General features: G+C 42.7%; 1 long non-coding RNA gene across 4 annotated transcripts; it reads right to left on the bottom strand.

The window, feature by feature from the left end:
* Nucleotides 1–566: 566 nt before the first annotated feature.
* LOC143329986 (uncharacterized) lies at nt 567–14,899 on the bottom strand. 4 transcript variants are annotated; one of them, XR_013077921.1, is made up of 5 exons: nt 14,681–14,899; nt 3,491–11,029; nt 3,279–3,391; nt 3,087–3,198; nt 567–3,003 (listed from the first exon to the last, which is right to left on the bottom strand). It is a non-coding gene; the product is annotated as an uncharacterized LOC143329986 (long non-coding RNA). The 4 variants fall into 4 exon arrangements; XR_013077922.1 differs by having other exon boundaries at nt 3,279–3,617; nt 9,628–11,029; XR_013077920.1 differs by having other exon boundaries at nt 3,279–11,029.
* Between the last annotated feature and the right edge of the window lie 1,605 nt (nt 14,900–16,504).

The following is a 16,504-nucleotide window of genomic DNA, read 5'->3' as shown; positions in this document are numbered from 1 at the left end:
TGATGCTATTGTAAATTTATTTTTGGAATATCTGAAGGGTTCCTATATTTTGTTTTGCCTTGTTTTATTTTGTTGTTTATTTCTTTGTTTGTGTGTATCCATTTGTGTTTCTCTGTTTGATGTTATGTTATTACATTGTCATGCGTGATATGTTTGTTTGTATGCTCACCTGCTATTAAAAAAAAAAAAAAAAAAAAAAGATCGGCACACGCAGTTTCAAATCTCATGCACTGCAGGAGTGTGGCAGAAGTCACATGTAAAAAGGCCATCAGTTGAGAGGTGTACTTGAGGTGGACCTGTGTTTTTCCAGCTCTTGCAGCCAAATGCTGACTCATACTATTTCTCAAATGCTTTTTTTCATTAATAAAAGCATTTTACATTTAACACACACACACAAAAAAAAAAGCATCTAAAAGTACAGTATCTAACATTTATAGGACCTGGCTACCCATTATGGCAAAAATGTTGAAACCTCTCATTAAGTGGCCAAGCAAGAGAGCTGTTTTAAGAAAAATGCCCAAAAGTTTCAAAAGAAACTTCAAGAGATGTAGGTGCAGCATCGACTGTACAGAGATTTTTATTAAGAGACAGAGTAACTTGACTGCCCAGGCCCAGAAATGGTCTACATACAAACACCACAATACTATGAAGTATTTAGTGGGCATTACACCCACTGGAGCTATCTCCTTTCTCTCTCCGGGTTGGGGTGACCGGATGTCAGACGAGGAAATTACTAAGAAATCAGGATTTTTAGATCTTTTAGAACCAAGAGATGAGATTTTGGCAGACAGGGGTTTTTTTTTTTGTTTTTTTTTATTTTTGAAGAGCTTGCAATGTATGGTGCTACCCCGAAAATTCCTCACATTGAAAGAGTTATTTGTCGGTGGAAAAACTTTAGAATCTTACATACAATCATTCCACTCTCATAAGTTGACCTACTTGATGGGGTAGTGATTGTGTGCAGTGCCCTCACTAACCTGTTCGAGTCCATAGTTCTCAGATGTGTAGCTGCCATTTTGTTACAGCAACCACGAGCGCAGGGAGCCAGGAAAATGACAGGGAGTGCTACACTGGGTCAACAGCAGTAAAAACATTAAATACATTGAACAAGTAATGTAAAAATATAATTTTTAATTGATGTGGAATAGGTAGAACAAGTGCACGTGGAATAGGTGCTGTTCAAGGACAGGGCATGGGCACATTTATTGTTGTCCAGGGGCCCGTTTCACAAAGGAGGTTCACCAAACTCTGAGTCTAATCCTGAACCCTCAGTTGATCTAGCCTGAGATAGGAAACTCAGAGTTTCCGGTTTCAGAACAAGTGATTTGAGTTAGTTCAATCAACTCAGAGCAGGTTAACTCAGAGTTAAGCGCTTGCACCACGACTATAGAAAGCCAACATCAATGGAGCCCCAATTTGACGAGTCACCATGGCAACGGGGAAGACGAGAACCTAGAACTGGAAATCTTAATGCGCTCATACGGCGAATTTGAACATGTTTTTAGAATAAAGTGCAACACTGCTGCGTGGGAGAACATTGCTGCTCCGGTCAATGTGTAAGTTTAAATGTAGTCCTTTGCAATCACAATAATATTACAGGGGGAAACTGCTTGAATGGTAGCTCATTAATTTATTTCATGTAGGTGCAATCCCGCGGGGAAGAAGCGCACTTGGTAGCAGCTTAAGATGAAATATAAAAACATTGTTCAAACATGTAAGACCTCAGCATAATTTAACGGGGGTACCTCATTTTGATCATGTTTTACATTGTAAAGCAAATGTTAAGTGGCTGTTTGACTGTGCAGTTGTTTTATCCCCAACATAATGCTGTTTTCACACACATAAATGTCTTCTCATCGATATCATGTTCTGTTAAATAATTACGCCTACAGAGCCAACAGAAAGAAGACAGATGCCTGTAAAACGGGTGGTGGCCCAGCACCAGCACCTCTAATGGAGGTAGAGGAGCTGGCCCTAGCCAGAATTTAGGAAGGCCAGTGGCTGAGGGAATCCCTGGAGGGAGCTCATCTTCAGAGCTCACCCCCAAGACACAAGTACCTTTATAAAATGTAATATGCCTAGGCCTATATATCTTTTTTAAGCCTATTCATAAAAATATTTATTTCCCTTTCATGTCTTTTTTTTCTTTTGTCCCAACAGATTCTGATGGAGCCCCCTCACGCCACAACAGACCTTGTAACTGTAAGTAGGCAATACTCCAAAGATTTTGCCAAATGGTAGTTTAAGTATACTGAAACATATCACTCATCTAGGATGAAGAGCACGAGGAAGCTGTGTCTGCTGCCTTTACAGAGCGGGATCCAGAAAGGGCTATAGAGGTAACATCTTGATATGTTACTGATAGTTCTCTTCCCATTTACATTTCTTAACATTGTGGTGGAATATAGAGTGTACATTTAGCCTACACTGAAGTATTAACACATTCTCATCCTTTTTAACTGGGCATGGCTGGGCAGCAGCAGGAGAGTCCCTAAACTTCCACTGTACAGACTGACACAGTGAGATGGATGTTCAGTAAACACCAGAGGTTCATTCTGTGGAGTTCATGTACAACTGTATAATTTAATGCCCTCCTTATGTATTCACAGTTACCAGTAAAAGAGATTTATAAAATGCACCTGCTGAAAAAAATCAAAAAACCAAAAAAGAAATGCAATACTTGGACTGCCAGATTAGGAGGGCAGATCTAGAAATTGAAATACTGGAGCACAAATTAGAGGTGGGTGCATGGTCACAAGTGAATTATGTTAATTATGTTAACTATTGGAACATTAACTAAACTAGCTCTTGTATTTGTAGGAAATGAAGTGGACTGGAAACGGGCTGTCAGCAGGCCTATGGTCATCTCCACCTGGGCTCTCGTCCTACAGTGAGCCTGGTTGAAGTTCTGTTGGAGGCCTGGTTCAGGGTCAGGGTAAGGGGTCAGCAGCCTAGGTTGGCATGGGTAACCTCTGTCACCCAGCAGAAGGCCATCAGACTCTCCTGTAATGTGTAGTGGACACATCAGAGTATATTAAAGGAGGGAGACAAGTGAATTATATTGTGCAAATCTTTAGGCTGCTTACCACATTGCAGTCTGTTGCTCAGGTTAGACTCGCGATGAATCCTTGAGTCATGAACAGACCCAGGCCACTTGGCCTCCACATTGGAAATTAGGTATGCAGCATCACATATGATCTTGACAGTGCAGAGAATGACAGATGTTGAACTATGATGCAGTCTTTAACATTTTGAAACAGTAGTCAATCTACATGTACCTGCACATTTATGCTGTGAATGGACTTCCTATTCACATAATCTGCTTCATTATGTGAGGGAGCCGTAATGGGGATGTGTGTGCCATCTATGCAGCCAATCACACTGGGAAATCCTAAAAAAAATTAAAATTACTAATCCCAGTCTGAGGTTGCAGCACAATGTCATTAGCGGAATATAATTTAAAATTCATTTGGATTTCTACATCATTCACCTGCAATCCTGTGGAACTCCTCCTTGATGACTCTGATGGGTTTATGTCCAGGGAAAACCACAAAGATGGGTAATAGCCGTTTCAGGGCGAGGCACACTTTTCTGACCGCTGTTCTGGCAATTTTGTACTAGAAAGCACAGAGTCGTTCGTTGTCTTTCTGTGAGTTTATTCTGACGCCTGCAGACAGACTCCCTTCTTGTTGTCTCGAGTGTGAGATGACAAGAAAGAGCCCGGAGCAGGAGAAGTTGATAGATTATATACAATACATTATCTTTGTAGACAGGATGACTTTGTTCTATCATTAGAACAATGTCAGCACAATAGGCACGTCATAATGTGTTGTACAATCAGGACACAAGGTTCACTTAATCAGTGCATAATAACATACTGTATGTGGCAACATGGTCAGCAGATTATGACATACGCACACACCTAATCACATGATATGGTTGTTCATTTGGCTTTAAGACAGTGAATACTTATGATTAAGTACAGAGAAGATGAATAATAAGAATTCCCATTACACCGCCCTGCATACAGTTGCCTTAATCAAGTGCTCTGCATCTCCGACAGTATACAAAAAACTCCCATTTGCAACGAAATGCAGCGCAACACACATATCTGCTGGGATGTGAGAGCATGACTACGGCTGGTAATGTTGCAAATGTAAGGACGGATTAGGTTGTGTATGTAGATGATGGACTGTGACGTTAAACGGCACCGTTCAAAAAGATAATTGTCTGGAAATGCCAGAACATCTATGCGCGGTCTGATAACCATCTCCCGATGAATATTTAATTCCCTGTGCAGTAATGCTGCACCTTCATCCACGGGATCGTTGTCAAAAGGACATGCCATGTTAGTGAAAAAAAGTGGACTTCTAATATAGGCCTACTGACTGATTTTTTTAAATAACAGAACTATGTTATGCCAAAACTCGCCTGCTGACTGAATGAATGAGGAAATCAAATACCGTGTGTGGCTGACAGAGGGCGGAGACAGAGAGAAACTCGAGGTTCACTGAGAAAAACCTGGTCCCGACCAGGTTAGGTTCACAGAGTCTGTTACTATGGTAACTGACCGAGAGCTTAAGTTACCTCTCTCTGTGAAACAGGCTAGAGTTACCCCTCTTTCTCTGGTTTGAGTTACCTCCCTTTGTGAAACGGAAAACTCAGAGTTTCCTTCATTTCAGGCTTAACAAACTCAGAGTTTTCACTAAACCTGCTTTGTGAAATGGGCCCCAGGAAATGGTAAGGCAAAAGGGTGGCACAATGCTTTCAGTTTGCGACCAGGGAGAGGGTCTGATCTTGAGGAAGAGGTGGGGACGAGGGACTAGAGGGGCAACAGAAGCAGAGAACGTCAGGTTAGGGGAGATGGTGGGTGACTATAGAGTCAGGATAGAGTAGGGCTAGGTACATTACCATATTGGGGTTGGACAGGGGCGCAGGGGTGTTGAGGACACATGTGGTGCCCTACCGGTGATCGGTTTTTGCTTGGCCTGAGACAAGGTGCCTGGGACATTACTGGTTACGCTGGAAACTGTTGTAAAACAGTAATTTGACACAGAAACTTGAGAATGTGTTATACTGCCCTCTACTGGCGTCTTTTGAACCCTTTTTCTTGAGTCTGAATAAAAACAAGTAAAACAACAATAGGTTATGGGCCCAGAGCGTCGCTAAAAAGCTGTGTTGCGCTGAGTTTTGTGGAATATAAACAGTTTTGTGGGATTCACAATGGAAGATAAGCTGTTTATTGATAAGCTGAGCAGACCAGAGAGCTGGGCAACATGGAAATTCCAGATGGAGCACTTGCTGAAAGCCAAAGGACTGTAGAACATGGTAATGGAAACGGAGGTGCTAGCAGCAGATGCTTATGCTGAAGCATGAGCAGAATTTGAGAGACGGAGAGAAAATGCATTTTCCATCTTGGTGCTGAATGTCAGTACACCCCAGTTGTACCTGATAACAACAACCTGATGGAACATGCTGAAGGGACATTTTGAGAGAGATACTCTTGTAAATAAACTGTTCCTAAAGAAAATTACTTCAGATGTGAAATGAAGGAAGGAGACATCTTAACTGATCATTTAACGCGCATGAAGGAATTTACCGATCAGCTTGGAGCAATCGGTGCTGTTGTCGAGGAGGAAGACCAGATTGTAACTCTCCTGGGTTGTTTACCATCAAGCTATGCTACAATTGTCACTGCACTGGAGACAAAGATGGACAATTTAACACTGCAGTCTGTTCAGCAAGCATTAATAAATGAAGAGCAAAAGCGTTTGCAAGCTGATCATGATGGTGCTGCATCTGGTGGGGCATCAACGATGTCAACACAGGTCCGTGGAGATATGCAGCCTAATTTAAAGGCAGTTGGAGCTGACAGACCCAGCTCATTCAGATGTTACAAGTGTGGGAAAGAAGGTCATATAAAACGTGACTGTCCAAGCAGAAAAAAGAAAAATAAAACCCACAAGACCAAAAGCATGATGTGTGAAGATGAAGACTCATCTGAGAGTGCTTTTGTAGCTAAAGAGACAAACCAGGATGAGATGTCACAACAGGCTGAGTGGTTGATTGACTCTGGAGCATCAAAGCACATGACTTGTCACAAAGAACATCTTCAAGTCTACCAGTAGTTTCCGGAACCACAGTCTGTGAAACTTGGTGACGTCAGGGCGGTGGAGGCCCTAGGACATGGAAACATCAAACTGGGAATGACATTCAAATCCAGTGGTGTAAAAACTGTCCCAATGTATGATGTACTGTATGTTCCCAAGTTATCCGGGAATCTTTTCTCAGTGGGAGCTGCTACCAGAAAAGGAAATACAGTGCAGTTCAAGAAGTCTGCGGCGGGACGTAAACGCCAACCAAAATGAATGAGGCGAACTCACGGGGTGAATAAAAAGGCTTACAGTTAATGATGAAAGATTCCAGGTCAGGAGAACAGTGCTGCTGGATCACTGTCACGTTGTTGCACCAACCACTGTTGATGTAGAAACAGATTCCTCCACCTTTAGTTTTGCCGGAAAGTTCCGTGTCTCTGTCCGCGCGGTGGAGTTGGAAGCCAGCCAGCTGCAGCGCAGAGTCTGGTATTAATCCACAGAGCCACGTCTCGATGAAGCACAAAACCGCAGATGAAGAAAAGTACCTGTTTTTACCCAACAGCAGTTGCAATTCCTCCAGTTTGTTGGGCAGTGAACGCACGTTAGAGAGAAATATTCCCAGTAATGCCGTGCGTAGTCCGCGCTGGCGAAGGCGCACAAGCACGCCGGCCCTTTCCTCCTCTCTCTCCTCTCTTTCCTCGTTTCACTGCGTGAGCAAGGGTGAGCGCACCTTTGACCAGTATGTCCAAAATTTCCACTGTTGGGAGCAGAAATTTAGGAAATAAATCCTCTGGTGTTGCTCCCCTGATGTTCATGAGCTCTTCTCTGGTGAAAGAGCTCCAGGTACCATCACAAAAAACAGGTCTAAAACACAAATCAAAACAAAACAATGCGCACCAACACACAGAGGCAGCCGTCCGCAGCACCATCTTGGGAGTTGAGGGAAGTTCACCTGTTTGACATGGTGCACCAAGTGCAACAGTAGCAGCCAGCCTGTGGCATCAGCGCCTGGGTCACACCTAGGGATGGGCACCGACTTTCGGTACTTTTTTGGTACGACCGAATTCCTGCTGAAGTAGCGAGTATCGATTCACGGGAAATCCGTCGGTACCACATTTCGGTACCTGAACGCACTTTTTTTTTTTTTTTTTTTTACCCTGTACGCACCTTGACGTTAAGCGTCGGCGAGAGCGGAGGACGCGGTGACGCGGTTACGTCAGTGGTTGCTTTATCTTCAGAGGCGGACCGTAAGCGTTCCATAGTCTGGCTTCATTTTATCAAGCTGGATGCCAGCAAGGGAAACACGTCCAACTTGAGGAAGCACTTGGTTAAACACCAAATATTCCTCAAGGCGGAGGAGTGCACGATTTTTGACAGTTTAAAAACACAGGCTAACGTTACCACAGCTACTCGCACGGCGTCAGCATTAAACGTTACCGCCAGCAAGCCTGCTGCAGCCAGCGGCTCGACACTTGCAGCCAGCTTCGAGGAAGGAGAACAACCGCCCCTTTTAAAAAGGTAGACGACGATGATGACGACGACGACGACGACGCAGCTTCAGTTAGCATAATTTTATACAGTTGTTTATTTTGAATCTATTTATTTTTAAGTTATTTACTTTATCCCCACACACATTTTTCTCAAGTTCTATGTTGGAGTTATTTAACTTGATGTTATTGAAGAATAAATGTTCAAAATTCCAAAGTTTTGACTATTTTTTTAAATATACAAAATAACTCTAATTACCAAACACATATCCCCCCCCAAAAAAGTATCGAAAACAGGTACCGAAAAATACCGGTATCGATTCGCAGGTACCGAGTATCGGTATCGTATCGATTCAGATGTGAAAGGTACCCATCCCTAGTCACACCAGCAAGTTGAAGGAACTCAAAAGTCTGGTAACTGGACTGGATTTTACAGCAGAGAAAGAAACCCCCTTCTGTGAAGCGTGTGTGGAGGGCAAGCTGTCTAGAAAACCACACAAGCCAGTGGGAGACATTCGCTCCAAACGTAAGATGCAGCTGCTACATAGTGATGTCTGTGGTCCCATGCAGACGGAATCTATAGGTGGAGCAAAGTACTTTGTGACTTTTATTGATGATTATTCAAGATGCTGCAAGGTTTACTTCCTGAAACAGAAGAGTGAAGTCCTTAGCAAATTCAAAGAATTTGAGAAGACATTCTCAAATGAGTGTGGGCAGAGAGTCACGAGACTGAGAACAGATAATGATGGGGAATACACATCAAGTGAATTTCAAGAATACTTGAAGGCTCAAGGTATCCACCATGAGATGACTGTACCCCACACACCTCAGCAAAACAATGTTGCAAAAGGCCAGACATGAGTCACATGAGAGTGTTTGGTTGTGTTGCTTATGCTCATGTCCCAGACACAGAGAGAAGAAAACTGGACAAGAAAGCTGTGAAGCTTCGTTTCATGGGCTATGCAAACAATGCCAAGGGCTACGGTCTGTGGGATGAAGAAAAGAGAAGGATTCTCATTTGTCGTGATGTCATCATTCACATCGTGAATGTGTGCAGAATGGACAAATACAAGTGCAGTGGATATGAAAGCAGATATCTTGACAAAGCCACTGACAAAAAAGAAGTTTGAGTATCTTAGGAGAGAGATTGGACTTTGCCATGTTTAAGTATGCCTAAAATGCTTACTACTGTTTATTGTTCGATATGTTATGTTATAACTGTAAGCAAGGTAAAAAAAAAAAAAAAAAAAAAAAGGGAGTAAGAAAAAAAAAACTCTTGCAAATTTTGAGTTGAAAGGATTTATTATCTTGACATTATTTGGAGATAGAATATTGATTTTGATTAAAATTCCTTTAGTGCTTTTATGCCAGTGTAAAATTAAGTGGGAGTGTTGTAAAACAGTAATTTGACACAGAAACTTGAGAATGTGTTATACTGCCCTCTACTGGCTTCTTCTGGAAGCTTTTTCTTGAGTCTGAATAAAAACGAGTAAAACAACAATAGAAGCGGCACTAGGACCAGGAGAAGACAGATTTGTTATTGTTAAGTGTTCCACTGTTTTAAATTTTCCTATTGTAAGCATTATTGATCTATTTGTTATTGTATGGATTATTAATGTTAATTTGACAACCTGATTGCATTGTTAAAATACCCGCATTTGAGTGTAATATTATTGAATTTAAATGTAATCCCTAAATTCAGTTTTATTTGCGTAGCTCCAAATCACAACAGAAGTTGGCTCAGGACACTTTCCATAGAGCTGGTACAGGCCGAGCTCTTTTATCTACAGAGACCCAACAATTCCCTCATGAGCAAGCACTTGGCGATAATGGTAAGGAAAATCTTCCTTTTAACAGGCAGAAACCCCTGGCAGAACCAGTCTCTGGGTGGGTGGCTATCTGCCTCGACCGGTTGGGTGAGAGAGAGAGAGAGAGAGAGAGAGAGAGAGAGACAGACAGAGAGAGAGACAGACAGAGAGAGAGACAGACAGAAATACAATCACAGTAACAGTGACAGTGGATGTAATAAAAGGAGTAGCAGTTACAGTGGATGTCAGGCAGGGCCATGGCAGGAGACGTAGTTGTAATCCACAATCCAGATTCAGCCACTATCCATGGGAACCTGCGAGACGACAAAGCACAGGAGACTCTGGGGAAGAAGCTAAGTTAGTAACACACCATGGTAGGACATGAAAGCAGATGGAGAAGGACAGAGGAGCTCGGTGTATCTTTGGAGGTCCCCCAACAGTCTAATGCTATAGCAGCATAACCAAGGGCTGGTTCAGGGCAAGCCTGAGCCAGCCCTAACTATAAGCTTTATCAAAAAGGAAAGTTTTAAGCCTACTCTTAAATGTAGAGACAATGTCTGCCTCCCGGACAAAGATTAGAAGATGGTTCCACAAGCTTCATAGCTAAATGCTCTTGCTCCTGTTCTGCTTTTGGAGACTTTAGGAACCATAAGCAGGCCTGCATTCTGGGAACGCAGTGTTCGAATGGGGTAATAGGGTACTATGAGCTCTTTAAGATAAGAAGGTGCCTGACCATTTATGGCTTTGTAAGTAAGGAGGGGGATTTTAAATTCTATTCTAAACTTTACAGGGAGCCAGTGCAGAGCAGCTAATGTCGGAGAAATATAATTTATCTTCCTCTTTTTGTCAGAACACATGCTGCAGCGTTCTGGAGCAACTGGAGAATATTCAGCAATGAATTTGGGCAACCTGATAGTAAGGCATTGCAATAATCCAGCCTGGAAGTTATGAATGCATGGACTAGTTTTTCTGCATCATTTTGAGACAGGATGTGCCTGATTATTGCAATGTTACAAAGGTGAAAAAGGCAGTCCTTGAAATTTGTTTTACATGAGAGTGAAAGGACATGTCTTGATCAAAGATAACTCCCAGAAATGATGCTCAATGATACATATTTGTGGTGTTCTTTATTATGCCTACAGTACTACTTATGTATTACAAAGGTGATGTAATGGTCATAACAGAATTCTTATCTCTTGCACTGCTCGCAGAGCCAATTTAGCAGCTTCTCTTCACTTCCGCACAGCTGGAACGGAAGTGGCTGTCGCATTGGGCACAGTCAATCATCTTACCATAGTCTGGCTTTTCACAATGCATTCAGGCTTTCAGTGTTTCCAAGCCAGGGTCATGGTTTCTTGTGAGCCCTGTGTGCGTGCCAGTCCTTGGACTTTGATTGCTGGTTCACATTGATCAGGTCTCAGTCATTGAGATAGTCTGTGAAATATATCTTCTCACCTTGAAGTAAGGTCTTTGGGTGGGAGATCCCTTAGTGTCGCACCGAAGACAGCTGTCAGCGGCTCTGGCAAGTCAGCCAAGTTGTCGTCATTGTCGGTTGAAGCCGTGTCCGTGTCACTGGTGTCTGTACTCGTGAGAACAGCAGCATAGGGGACAATTTCCAGTATGTCATCATCTGCAAGCTCTGATGAAAGAACAATAAAAACTCAATTTCTCACCACATCAACAAATATCAGTTGAACAGATCAGAATTTTATTATAACTCCATAATGCAGAAACTCCAAAACCACACACCTCTTCATAGCAACTAACATAGCAAATCTACACTAATATTAATACGTGCCTCTGGCTCTGACGCTGCACTCCCTGACTTTGGCTCCTGGCCGAAGCTGCCCTAGCCTTTTGGACTTGTGAAAAGGGATCTCTTTCAGTGATGTCGGCTTGACCTCTCTCCTCGACATCTTCCTTATGCAGGCCCCTGACATACAGGACTCCTTCTCTGTTATCCCCCATCTAACATTCAGCTCTGTTTTGATGAGCAATGCTGTTGCATGGCTCCAACATGACCCTAGCCTGCAACATCAGACAGCCCTCTCAAAAAACCTTCCTTTACTCTGCCCGATTAACTTAATGTTAGCTAGCTATCTAAGCTAATTTACTCACACCGCCATGCAAGTGCAATTTGCCATCAAGACAAAGTGCCTGCGTTCGTGTGGGATTACACATGCCTGGTATATGAGTTGTGTCCTTGTCGTTCACTTGGAAGCACTTCAGCCTTCAGGACACAAAACTCCTTATTTAGGTCACTATACTTCACATCCTGGACATGTCCACAGACAGTTGTAAGCATCCAGTGATTTGTGCACGCCCAGTTTCTCCTTGGTGTAGACGCTAGGTTTTTCGACCAGGTAACAATATATCTCCGGTCGCTCGATTGCTGGCCAGTGGTTAAATCATCCAGCCATTTCCTATCCCGAATCGAATGTGGATCTCCAAGTCTTTCTCCATCACTTAAAATTAATTTTTTGAGGTAGCATTCCCGATCTCTGGCACACAGCAATTCCAGGTAGGACTGTACCGCTGCCATTTTATTTTGCTACTGCCAAGGTGCGTGTGCACATCGACTCATGTGTCATTGTTTACCAACAGTAAAATGGTCTATAGGTAACAGGCGGATTGAATTGGGTGTGAGTTAGGCCATCTCCAGAGACTGATCAAACAAGTTATACTCATAAATTCAAAGCACAAACATAAACGAAACCACAACCAAAATTATCATTGAAATTAATAATTAACGAAAGCGCTTCAGAAACTTCTGATTCCCAGAATATATTAATGAAAACAAACTTAACAACATAAACAGAAAAAACATTAACACATACACACAGTCCAGAGATTTTTAAGGATCCTTCAGTACATTAATATAAATAAATCAGTCCAATTAAGATTGTTTTCCCCTCAAAAGTTCAAGTCTAAAGAAAAGAACAAAAAACTCTGCTGAGAGAGGCAAGTGAGTGATGAGTGCTGAGATGTGATGTGAACTCTGATCAGTAAAACCTAAACCACGCTTCTCACCAGATATGTCCTGTTGTGCAACGGGCCCCTGGAGTCCAGGGGCCCGTTGCACAAAATTAGGATTAAGACATCCAGGATAAGTGACTGAGCTAAATTCAACCAATCCAAAACATGAGCGTCCAGGCTTAATCGGTTGCACAAAGACCAAGCCAGGATGAGCAGACACGGATTCATCAAGCCAGGTGAAACCTATCCCGGATAAGTATGTGTATGCGGCTTCCTCAAATAGACCCTGCCATCAATCACAGATTCACCGATTCACTATGGCAACTAGAGCGGCGTACTTTTCCCTGTCGGAGGCAGAAATCTTCATGGAGGCTTACGAGGAGGTGAAGGACCAAATTAAAAAGAAAGGCAACACCGCCACAGTTATAAAACAACGAGAGAAAGCATGGCAAAGTATTGCAGACTGCCTGAATGCACACTAATACACACTCACTGCTCCGCTGAAACCATCACAATTACAATCCAAATAGTTAATTATCATCTCCGAAAAAGTAGTTTTACTCTGATTATGAATCAGTTGAAATTGTAAGTGAAATTGACTGCAGATGTGAGTGAAATTGTGTAAATGTAACTCCATCAGACTGTATAACTCCTTGATAATTATATGTGTATATATAAATGTGTGCGTGTGTGTGTGTGTGTGTGTGTGTGTGTGTGTGTATATAGATTAAACATGACTGGGCCAAAACGGACATGGCAACAAGTCAAGATTAAATACAAGACCATCTTGCAGAATGGTGCCCTGACTAATACTTAAGAATGCACAATAACCACTTTTTACATCATAGTTGTGTCAAGAATGTCACTCTATTTATGAGGTTGTGATGATGAGATTTTGCATTGACAGGTGAATTCTCTGGTGTCTTGCTGGGGGACAGGGGGTATGCCTGCCAGTCTTTTCTCCTGACACCGCACACAGACCCTCAGGAAGCATAGCAGGCCTACAATCATGCCCATGCCAGAACAAGGGCGAGGATTGAAATGACCTTTGGCCTCCTGAAGGCACACTTTCATTGTCTTCATGACTTAAGCCTGGTTTATGCTTCTGCGTCGCGTTGACACCGTACCTACGCCGTCGACGCAGACCCCTACGTGGACTCTACGCCATAGCATGACGTGCACCTCCAAAAAATCCTGACTACGCGTCGCGTCGATGCGCCGTGACGTGAATGTCGAGGACTGTGATTGGTCCGCTCAGAATGTAATTTTTGGTTCAGTCGCAGCCCTATGGTCGCAGCACAACAACACCGGCATTTTCAAAGTTTCTGTGGTGAGATCTACAAGAAAAAATGGACCAAGCCGAAGAAAGAATTATCGAGGAGGTACGCAAGTACGACATACCTCTACAACTCCTCTTCACGGCAGCAAGAGCCCCCCGAAACCATACAAAGACAGCCACACCCCCCTAGCGGCTTGGCGGTGAATTGCGGAGCAACGCGTTCCCTCGACGCAGAACTATGAATGCTCAGTGACGGCGTCGGGTGTACGCTGTAGGTATAGCGTCGCCGCGACACAGAAGCATAAACCAGGCTTTACGGGTCAGCCCTTTGAGGGCATGTGACATCACTGTGGCCTGTGCTGTCCTCCACAATGTGGCCTCCCTGAGGAAGGACAGGGCCCCCAGAGTGCCATCACACATGGACTGGGACAATCCTGCCATCTTCTCTGATGACAACAGTGGTCAGCTGGTCAGGGACCAATATGTGTTAAATTATTTTAGTTGCATTTATTTCAGTTAAATATGTCCTATTGGCAGAGACCCATGCTGCGAATTTCAGTTAAATATGGCCTGCACTGGCAGAGGAATTTGTGGGTTTTATTTATTTATTTTTTTTAGATTGATTTGGCCTCTTATGTTTGTGCTGTATACTGTGTGTATACAAACCTGCAGGGAGGCTACTGCATCCATTCATTTGTCTGTTCATTTGTTGTGTACGGATTTGTCCTGCATTTATTTCAGTGTGCAGACATGTGGGGTGTATTATATACAGACCTTTGAATGTGTATTTATTCTTATGTTGTATAATATGCTTTGATTCTGTGCTTTCTATCTTGTAGAGTCACTGTGTGACTTCAGTTTTGAAAGGAACTGATGCTTTGATTTATCCTTATTCAATAAAGGAACATCATGTTACTCTTTGATGTGTATTTATATTCATATTGGATGTGTATTTTATATATAGTGGGGGCCCCCGGACTCCCGTTTGCGATGATGCAGATGCACAATTCATACCCCAAAACAAACAATCCATACCTTGATTAGGGTCCTTAAACCAAGGAAAGTTAAGCAGATTGTCCTCCCACGCTGCTGACCTCCAAATGCTGATGTAGCCCGTCTCTCTTTCCTCTCTGTCTGTCTCTCCCAACCAATGTCACTTCTCATTTTTAGCGCTCAGAAAATGAAATAAACAAATAACAACAAAAAGTCCATTTCATAGTCCCAGAACTTGGTCTGTTTATTGCTGTCCGCTACTTTCACACGGGTAGTGCTACGTTAGAGTCTACACTGTCCCTGTTATCATGGTAACAGTTTATGAGTGGGGCATAGTTAAATAGGCAGCAGCTCATTTGTATGCAATGAACAGCAGTTCATTTGCATTTAAAGCTACAGACACCAAAAACAGCACATTCTGAAAGGGACTGAAACAGAGGGAAATAGAGGTAGGCGAGAATCTTTTCCGAAAAAGCTATTTCCAGCAAACAGCTTCAAAAACATATTTTCTGTAACTCATAGACCTATGTTATCTTGTTGAAAAAGCTTTATAATATGGGGCCTTTAAGTATGACCTTTGTGTTTTCTGAAACTCTGAGCCCATACCCACAGAAACAAATGGCATAAGACTTTGTGCAATACAGCATTAATTAAAATAGTTTTGAATCAAGAAACTAAATGTAGATGTGTTAAGCACATTCAGTTGTATTTTTGAATGAAAGGTTCGATACAAACATGGTAAATATAAATATATTAACACCTACCTTCATTTTCAGATTCATGAGGGACACAAGGAGAGTCTGCCTATTTACTTTCAAGTGAATCTTGTGTAGCCCGGTGTTAAATGATGGGTTAAAATAATATGTTTTTGGGCACAAAGGGATTTAAATTAATATGTCTTTCAAAAGGAGAAGTGAGATAAACATAACCAGAGAGATGGGGGTTAAAGTAATTTTGCCAAGCAAATAAAGGGTTAAACTCATTTGATTTCTTCAGTAAACCAGAAATAAAACATGAGAAATAAAATGAAACAAAGAGGATATAATAAACATAATATAACATTTAACAAGAGAAAAGAGTGATTAATTCGGGACACTTAAAATATCTGTGTAAATAAAGTATAGGACTATAATGATAAATGTGCAGGCTGAAAGGGGTAATGAAAGTAGCAAGTTAGTGTTGGGAAGAGGACACACAAGATTGCGGTCATTTTGGTGTGATTATGTGATTGGTCAGCATAGGGGGTCAGCTCATTCTACCTGAGATGATTGGAAGGTGGGGGGGAAGAGATGAGAGAATTCAGACAGGAGAGGACACATGGCATTAGCTTGTCGTTAGCTCATTTTGGTTTATGTTTTTGTGTGACCAGAAGGACCTGTAGTCAATTAGCAACGGCACGTTTACTCACCAGTTATCAGTCAGTTGGCGCGAGTGTTCATGTGTGTGCGTTAGTAAAGTTAAGGCGAAGTCACAGCCAGAAAGTCTGACGACAGAGCCATGGACAGGTAAGGACTGAGTTAACTCACTGGTAAAGTTTAGCTGCTGCAGCTGTATGATTTCTCTCTGAGACGGCCAACATGGGTTGTCCCGCCTGAACTGTGAACTTTGTGTGCCGGCAGTTCCTGCGCTGCTGGGGAGGAGAGACGTTCCCGCTTGCTGTGAGTGCAACTAATGGTTCCTGCGCTGCCGGAGGAGGAGGACATTCCAGCTTGCTGTGAGTGCAACCTGCGACACCCATTCTCGGTGAGGAAGACTGTTCCTGTGGGACCAAACTGAGGATTACCAACGGCTGTATCCGAGCATCTAACAGGCCTGCAACATTTTTTTTTCTTTTGTTTGGAGTGTGTGAGAGTGTGTGTGTGGGCC

This window comes from Chaetodon auriga, chromosome 13 (assembly GCF_051107435.1).
Source record: "Chaetodon auriga isolate fChaAug3 chromosome 13, fChaAug3.hap1, whole genome shotgun sequence".
NCBI classification, from domain to species: Eukaryota; Metazoa; Chordata; class Actinopteri; order Chaetodontiformes; family Chaetodontidae; genus Chaetodon; species Chaetodon auriga.
Note: the sequence above shows the minus strand (reverse complement) of the source record. Positions and strands in the feature narration are given on the sequence as shown.